The following is a 9,999-nucleotide window of genomic DNA, read 5'->3' as shown; positions in this document are numbered from 1 at the left end:
TTAGGTCTAGAGATAAGTAGGCCAGCACCCTGCCGAGCTAAATGGCAAATAACATCAAAGTGAAATGCGTAGGCATTGTGAATGCAGTCAAAGTGAAGGTATTCCACACAGAAGTGGAGGTAGACATTTATTTCATGCCACAAAAGGGGAGGGTTACCCTATCATTCTCAGTAGGCCATGGCTCATGGCTATGGACGCTAAGCAAGAATGGAGTACCAGAATGATATCCAAATGAAGGATGCTAAGGGAAAGCCCATATTCTATGACATGAAGACTGGTAACCAGAGCAACATGGTCTTGGAGGCATCAAAAGACGAATTCACAAGTGACTCTTTGACCACCTCGGGAGAAGAGATGAAAACAATTGAAGAGAGTGACAGTGGCATCGAAGTGATGGGAGTCATCCTCAAGGATCCAAAGAGATTGACACGATCTGAAGCACCACCAAATAACCAAGAGGGACCATCAGATGCTCTCTAGTGATTTAGCTAGTGAAGAGAGAGAAGAATACATATATATGCTGGGTAACTTCACCACACTTTTCATTGATGGTTATGACAAGATCATAGGCATCAGAGTGGTGAAGCATCACATAAGAATCAAGGAAGGAAGCAAGCTTGTAGTGAAAAATCCCAGAAGGCTTGGGGTAGATCAACAAGAGGCATTGCTCAAAGAGGTAATAATTTGTTTATAGGCATGTTTTATTTACCCCATTGAGGACTTAGAGTGGGTCTCTGCAGTGGTGTTCACATCAAAGAAGAATGATAAGTGGAGAATTTGTGTAGACTACAAACCTCTCAATGCAGCAACAAAGAGGGATCATTTTCCCATCCCATTCCAAGACGAGATTCTCAACGCAGTAGCAGATCATGAGTGCTACACAATATGTGATGGCTACTCAGGCTACTTCCAAATTAGCATTGTCGAAGAAGACAAAAAAAAGACAACCTTCATAACACCATGGATATGTTTTGCTTACAAAGTGATGCCTTTTGGCCTCACCAATGCTCCAGCCACATACTAACACTATGTCTTCCAGCCATACTTTGGTAAGTCAATATGCATTTTCATAGATGACTTTTGCATCGACAACTCTCGATCTCTCCATTTGAGCAAGGTCTATGATGGCCTGGCTAGGCTATAGGCCTTGGGTGGCCAACTTAACATAGATAAGTGTCACGTTGGTGAAAGCAAAGTCACTCTTCTTAGCCATGTAATTTTAGCCAAAAGAAATTGAGGATCACCGAAGCAAGGTTTAAGCTTTAGTATCTTTGTCATCACCCACCATAGCTAAGCAATTGGTCACTTTTCTTCAAAAGGTAAGGTATTTGAGCAGGTTCATTCACTTGCTCTCTCAAGTGGTTCTCCCTTTACAGCAAGTCACCCATAGAGATGTCTTCCTATGGAGTGAATAAAATGAGAAACAATTCAACGAAGTGAAATAGATTGTGTCTTCACTTCCCATCATTGCACCCTCTAGATGAGATGATAAATTTTATGTTAGCCCCAGTGTAGGAAGAGATACACTTGGAGCCGTACTAATGCATAAGGATCCCCAAACCTCTTTCATGCATTCTATCTACTTCTCTAGTCATGTCATGACCCCATCAAAAAAACGATTCACCATGGTAGAGAACATGGTGCTTGCATTGATGTTTGCCACTACAAAGTTCCGCTCTTATCTATTTCCTAGACCCTTTGTAAGTCTAACAATGGAAGAAGTCTTTCCGTATGTAATATAGCACATGGATCTTTCATCTAGAATCTCTAAGTGGCTCATTAGATTACAAGAGTTTGATTACACTATGCAAGTGGAGAACTCCACTAGAGCTAGTCTAGCAGATATTCTTACTCATCGTCACTATGAGAAGAAGCTAAAGGTCAACACAGAAGGCAAAGAGGTGACACCAATGGTGGAAGTTCCTAAGCTAGAAGGATCTCACTCTCTTTTCTTTGATGGAGCTTACAAAAGTATATTGAACCAGGCTGTAGCGGCATCGTCGATTTCAAAGAGCAAAAAGAGAAGGTATTCTCTATTGGGAAGCTCCTACACTCCCACTCCAACAACAAAGTGGATTACGTGGCCCTAATTATTGGATAAGAACAATGTGTTTTAAAAGGGATTCAATGCCTAAATGTGTTTGGCGATGCCATGCTCTTGATAAAGCAGGTAAATGGCACTTGGGTTTGTAAAAATCAAAATTTTCTTGGCCAATTATGCCAAGTTAAGGATATTTAAAGAAAGCTTAAGAGGTGCACATATTTCATGTCCCTAGGACATGAAATCAAGAAGCAGATGCTCTAGCCAAGGAAAGAATACAATATGTCCCCATAGGAGCAATCAAATTGAAGCTGCCCCTATTTCAGGATAGCGATGCTATGCCTGAAATCATCAGCTTCTTAGATACATGAGAATGTCTTGAAGGGTACATCAAGGGCCAGAAACAATGGCTTGTCCAAAAGGCAACAAGATACCACCTAATAAACAACACCTTGTACTACAAGGGCAAAGACCAAATTCTCACACAAGTGCCAATCTCCACTGAAATTATAGAGGTGCTCTCAATCTTACATGATGGTGTTTGTGGTGGCCACTTTGCTCTAGATACTATTAGTAAGAAGATTCTACAAGAAACATTCTCTTGTCCTAGACTGAACAGGGATGTGCATCATTGGTGTAAAACATGTAGAGCTTGTCAAGTATCTAGTGATCGAACACTAACCGATGAGCCACAGATTGGGAATAGATACACTTGGTCCTTTACCAAGGGCCCAATCAGATAAACTATAGATTCTAGTTGGTGTAGACTACATGACCCATGGGTGGAAGCAGCACCCACCACACACATTACAGCCCAAGAAGTGGAAAAGTTTACATTTGAGCACATCTATTGCCACTTTGACACACCTCTGGAGATAGTATCTGATAGAGGGCCAGGTTTCACGAGTGACTTGGTGGAAGCACTGATGAAGAATTTAGGCATCACACACCGACACTCCACTCCATACTATCCATAGTGCAACGGTCTAGTAGAAAAGATGAACGGAAAGTTATGTAAGATCATCACAAAGCAGGTGAATAACCACACAAGTGATTGGGATAAGCATCTCATGGCCGCTCTTTGGGCCTACCACACGACATTCCAAAAATCACTAGGCCGCTCTTTCCTCCACACGACATAAAATGAAAAGAGGCCATTTTACCCATCGAGTTGCAGATAGCTAGCTTGCAAGTCATGGCTAGTCTTACAGTGTCGTGCAACTCCACTCCACTCTATGATTAAAAAAAAGAGAGAAGCACAAAAAGTTTATTTGAAGCTTACACATTTATTGATTAGTGACCAAGGCTGGAGAACAAGCAAGGATATCTAAGAAGTGTATGTTTTATGTGATTATGAAGGCCTAAGCATAGAGATTCCATGCTTGAAGAAAAGTTTTTTACATGTGAAAAGGCTCTTAGGACATGCAAGGCAACTTGGGTAGACGAAGTGGTAATTGGTTAAAAGAAAGTGTGTGAGAGACCTTACACCTCTGCGTGAAGGAGGCTGAAAAGGTCCTAGTCTGTAAATTTTAGTAAACAGGTTTCTTCGTAAAAACGGGACAAGGAAAACGATGTTTTGAGCGATTTTGTGTCGCACGCATAGGGGCTAATTCTGCACCGATAAGGAGATATTTACGTTTTTGTACTCTCCAGTATTAGGGGGGAATCCATAAGCTTTGAGCATTCTAATCCTAATCCAAGCTTCCATAGCCACTCTAATCCGAAAGCTTCCGTAGCCACTCTAATCAAAGCCTCCATAGCCCACTCTAATCCAAGCATCCAGAGCCACTCTAATTGAAGCACCCATAACCCAGACTGTTATCTCTTTCATAAGCCGTAATTAATCATTTTCCTGGGATCTCTCTCTCTCTCTCTCTCTCTCTCTCTCTCTCTCTCTCTCTCTCTCTCTCGATCTTAAAGTAGCAGAGGAAGAACGAAGGAGATGAATAATATCAAGGCAAGCTTGATAGGCCAATTAAGGCAGATTAAACTGATGGAAGGATCTTAAAATCCACAATTAACATCTAATTTAAGCAATGGTACTATTAATTGTCTGCTTTGGGTAATCAAGCCTTAGAATCTTGTTCAAGCTATCAATTTTAAGCAGTTTCTACGTTAACTGTGTCTATTGCAACTCTCTTCCTCACACCTCTCAGAGCCTGAGGTCGTGCGCCTTGCCGGTTCACCTTTCGAACAAGATCCCCCGACATCTTTGGTGAACCCGACATGCAACGAGTTGGGGTGGGAGGTAAAGATGGAGATGCGAGAATAGTTGATGCAATTTTTTGAAGATTACAATTCCCATGGATTTGATAAAAATCTAGTAGTTGTAGACTTGCCAAAAATGTTTGAATTAGCTCAGGGATGTCTGCAAGAAGCGAAATCCATGCAGATACAAAAGCATATTGAAGATGCAGTAGAGATGGTACTTGATGTTGTATGGGAGCAATATCATTGTTTTTCAAGGATATGATCTTGAAGGTTTTATTGCATGTTATGAAGCCGAGATGAAGAGCCAAAATGTTCCAAAAAGTTGGATGATTGCAGCTTTTGAAGAGGTTGTTAACTCAAATTTTCAAAAACAGGTTCAAGAATTGGCAGAAGTATATCCCACTGATGGGACTATTTTTCATAATAATTTACTCGTTAAAGCTCAAGGATTCTAGATCTGGAAATAAAGGAGATTATCGAATGAAGCGAGATTGTCCTTTGTAAAGGAGAAGGGGATCAGATGCAGTTCCTTAACTATGATGAATTTTGGGAACATATTTCTGGAAGGAGTAAATCTAAGGCAACTACGGCTTTGGATGTAGCAGATTCAGCTTTGAAGGACCATATTTTGACCAGCCTAGCAAAAGCAAAAATGAATTTCATGCAAAAACAGAAATATATGATTTTTTTTCAAAGATTTCTCACATGGAAGCTACCTCCGATGATGGTTCTATAGTGAAGAGCTAGACTGTACAACAAGTGATTCACAAGTTGCTAACCTTGACATGGGTTATTGTGAAGGAGTTCATCAAGCATCTGAGTCTCTACCAGATACTAATGAGACTATCAGTACTATAGCTGAGCAAGACAATATGTTTCCTTTGCATCAATAAATCTATTAAATACATAGTAGCTAACGAAGTGACCGATATTGTGAACCCAACACAAGATGAGCCTAAGAATGCCAATGGAATTTGGTTGTTATTAACAACATGTTTGCATATTCTATTCTCACAGAAGAATATGTCATAATTGACGGTTTTTTTGCTAGATCTGGAGGAGATGATTATAACAGTATAGAAGAGCTTTGTGACGTGTGTACCTCTTCACAGGGGGTACTATGTGATCCTTTACAATGCTATGATGGATTGCTAAGTAACATGAATGCAGATGAGGAAGCTAAGGATGATATTGATAAATATGAAGACTACCTAAATCATGTTGATTGTGAACATATTATTGATATGGATTCTACATCTATGCTTATACATGGGCTGCATGAGGAGATAGCTCCTACAGGTGATGAGGCTTTGAAGAGCAGGTTTCGTGTGGGTGTTATGCATGAAGATTTATAGGCTAAAGTTTATTTTCATGATCGAGCTCGAATCCCAAGTAAAGATATCTTTGTTGATATAGGTCTAGATTGTTCCAAGGCTCTTCATGATGGTTATGAAGCTAGAGAGAGTGATGATACTAAATCACAATGGATACTGAAAAAGGTGTACATGTTTATTCATTTCCTTGGACAATAGGGTGGCTTGTCTTGTGATCTTTTGTGGTGTACTTTATGCAAGCGATCTTAAATAAATGCTAATCTCACTTTGATTGGTCATGATTGACTTGTAAGCAGGTATAACAAGCAACCTTCACCCTTCTCTCCCTTTCTTACGCGTATATTTGTGTTTGCTTGATCATTGTCGATACGTTTTAAAGAAGACGAGCACTCTCTCTCTCTCTCTCTCTCTCTCTCTCTCTCTCTCTCTCTCTCTCTCTCTCTCTCTCTCTCTCTCTCTCTCTCTCTCTCTCTTTGAATAGCTTCCTACAACGTTAAAACTCTCTTCTTCTTCTTCTTCTTCTTCTCTCTCTCTCTCTCTCTCTCTCTATGCATCCTATTTTGCATCCAAGACTAGGTGGTGTCCCAAATTTGTGTAGGGTTAAGTTGTGGGATTGTGTGTGTGTGTGTGTGTGTGTGTGTGTGTGTGTGTTTGTTGTTTTTTCCAACCCCAACCCAATTGAGAAGCACGGGAGTCTAGAAGGGTTCTTAAAGGCCACTCTTCTTGTTGCTTGCCCCAGACTGGTTCAATAGCAATTCAACAATGGATACTGGAGAGGAATTCAAAAAGAGAAAATTCCATTGAATATGTTGGGGAAACCCACAAAGCAAAGACAGTTTCCGGAGCCAAAAACAACACATAAGCAAGTCTAGATCAAGAATGATGAAGTCGTAAAGTTTAGGCAGACCATGATCACAACCACCTCTAAATTTACATAAGATACACCCAAAAAATCAAACCCATAGTATGCCACAAAAATATGAGTGCCAAAGAATTTGATTGCATTCCAAGCCAATTGAGAACAGATCTCGATTCTAAAGAGATATGGTAGGTAACTCCCTTCAATACAAACACCTAAGATCCAACCAAAATCAACCAACCAAACCCAAATCTTAGACAACCAAAACAAAATGAGAAGAAGACTTGGGTATCCAAGAGCTTATGGAAAGCTCAAAAGAGTCAACCTCACATTTGGATTCTTAAACAAAAGACCAAGTACACGACATATTTGGACCTTGGAAACAAACAAGTATGAAACCACATGACACAAGACATACCAGCATTACAAGAGTAGCCAATGTCAATTGAACAAAGAGTGGCACAATTAGAATGCTTATTATTTCATTGTCTCAATACAAGTAATGCCATACCAGGAAACCTTAGCATTGAATTACAATAATGCTTATACCCTCCTCTCGCACAACATTAACTTTTTTCATGCATTGACAGTATGCATATAGGGCTACACTACATGGCCTGGATTAGCACAATATTGATATCCATACACCTCACAACAAAAGGCTAGACTGACGGCATGGAAAGGTTCCTCGCAACATCTACAAGCTTAGATGATCAAGCTCAAGTGAAATCATCACGAAAAGTCATCTCTAAGAGAAAAAATTCACTTCAGAGTCCAAAGTACCAAAAAGGGAGTTTCTAAAATAAACTAATGAATTTTAAAGTTGAACCATAGCTGAAAGAGCTTAGGGCACTAGCACAGATCTTCCCCACGCATCCAAACCATAATTGCACATCCCAGACATCATCTGTGTATGATGTCTAATGGGCCTTTTTACACATGACGGGCCTTTTTACACATGCAGAGGATAATTTTTCCACATGAGCTTCTTTATCATGTTCGTTATAGCTCACATATCAAGTCTCATGAAAATTGGAGCACATAAATGCACCATTTGTTCAAAAGCTACCACCAGGCTAACGGTCCCCTGCTTCCAATTGTACCTAGCTAGGTATGCCCTGCCTCCCGAACGAAAGCTCATGATGACCACTCCAAGGGATCATTCTTAATTGCTTACTGTAATGGATACAATAGTTGTGATGCCAAAGATATGAAATGAGGTATATATTTAGCCTTTGGTATGAAAGTGGCCAACTATCTGGTATCTTTTGGAGATGACAGTAACAACAAAGCCTCCACTTTCTCTGGATCTACTTCAATCTCATTTTTTGAAATCGCATGCCCAAGAAGCTTCACCCTTGGATGCACCAAATGACATTTTTTAGGGTTCAATTGACCCCCGCATTCATCATACCTTGCAAAAGTCATTTCAAGCTTCTAAACATGCTCTTTCCTTGAACTATACACAAAAATAATCTACAAGTCCTTTGATAAACTTCCCAAGAAACGGGGTAAGGACCCAATCCACTTTTCTTTCAAAAGCTCCAGGCCCATTTGTCAACCCAAAAAGAAGGCGGCAAAAGCAGAAACAACCCCATGGCATGATAAAGGTAGTCTTTTGCCCATCTTCAGGAGTAAGGATAAGCTAAAAATGTCATGAATAACCATCAAAGACATTGTATCTTTAAAAATCAGCCACTACATTTAGAAGTTGATCAATGAGAGGCAAAGGGTAAGGATCTTTCTTGATCACTGCATTTAATGGCTTGTAATCAACACAAACACTCCAACGCCCATCTTTGTTTGAAGTGACTACTATAGGGCTCACCCATTCAATATTATCCACTGGCACAATGAACCTTCCATCCAAAAGCTTATCCATTTCTTCCTTACCCATCCATCTTAATTTATGTCTTATTGGCTTTGCCCCTTCAACTAGCTCGATCTTCACAGGATCCCCAACAAAACCCCTTATTTCCTAGTATGAAGTGATGAAAAGATTTGGAAACATGTCCAACATTGCTAAGTACTCCCTTCTTTCTCCTTATGTCAAACCAATACCAACATATTTTGAATCAACTCTCTCTTAACTGGAAATTCTTGTTTAGGTTGCATAAACTCTTCAAGTTCCTCTAAACGGCTTGAAGCATTTATATTCCCTAAAACTTGCAACATTTCACCCACTTCCCTCTTCTCCTCATCCAACAACAAGAATGACACTTCACCCTCATCATTGGAAATGGAAGAAAAGCTACTTTCTGAATCTTCAAAACTATCTTCAGTAGTAACTTAAGAGTCATCATTCTCACTCACATTTTATAGTGCCATAGGTTGTTTGGTAGTCATATCAAACACCCTCTTTTCCCCCTTCCTATCATACACATAGATAGTTCCCTTGCCCCAATATTTCATAGCACCAATAGCTCTAAGCCAAGGTCATCCAAAATGAAAGGAAAATCTCCTAGGCCAGCTGCCATAACATGAAAGTTTACTATAACCTTCACGTTAAAGACTTCAACTTCCAAATTCTTAATCATTCAACAAACACTTAATTTTGGCATGGTTTGCTAGTCGAATCCAAAACCCAGAGCTTTTGCATGTAATGAGACCTAGTTTCTCCACACATGACTGTGTGATTACACAAACTTGAGCACCTTTATCAATGTAGGCCTCTCCCATGCCCATACTTTTGTGCCAAGCGCTTACCAAAGTACAAATTTCGGGTAACTCTCCCACGGCCAACACTCTAACTTCTCCATGCTTTGGATCTTTCTCTGGATTCACTAGTGACCTCCACTGCCTCTTGAGTTTGGGTACCATATTCATCAATTGTCCAAAAGTACAATCTACTTTCCTCCCAATCAGATCTTCCTTTAAATTGTAAGTTGTTTGGCCTTCTCCCAAAGGTAAATCTACCACTTCAAACCATCTACGAGGTCTTCTCTTCCTCTTGGCTTTCGCATCTTCACCCTCTTTCTCTTTCCATTTCTTTTTTATAGGACCACGCATGGCATAGCCTTCCCTCTCTCCTTTGCCTATGGGCACCACATTTGCTTCTTTCTTTTCAACCCGCACAATACCCTCTTGACCACCGGAGGTTGAGGCCTAATTTTCTTGTTCAGTAACTTGATCTCTCCGTATATCCAATGCATAATCATTGGCCCTATTAGGATTCTGCTGGGGGGAACATATCACCTCCCACCCTTGTTGGCTTTGAACAATAACTGCTGATGTGCCCAAGTTCACCACAATTATAACAAGTAGGAATGAACCTCCTTTGCAGCTCAAAGACGCCTTGTCCATGACCTGCATTGGCATTAAGTTGAGTTTCACATGCCTCGGCGATTCTTGTACCACGTCCACAACCACGACCACCTCCACCTCCACCTCCACCTCCACCTCCAAGAACACTAAGTCATAATTCCTACATCATGGTCATCATGTCTTGCATGTTTTGTTGTAACTCTTCACCATTAACAACCCTTTCAGCGGATTGGGATTCTACCTCTGGCTAATTTTTCTCCTTTTGGCCACCATTACTTTTTACAGGGACC

This window comes from Adiantum capillus-veneris, chromosome 9 (assembly GCF_014529385.1).
Source record: "Adiantum capillus-veneris isolate H3 chromosome 9, ASM1452938v2, whole genome shotgun sequence".
Classification (NCBI taxonomy): Eukaryota; Viridiplantae; Streptophyta; class Polypodiopsida; order Polypodiales; family Pteridaceae; genus Adiantum; species Adiantum capillus-veneris.
The sequence above is the reverse complement of the archived record's forward strand: the minus strand, read 5'-3'. Positions refer to the sequence as shown.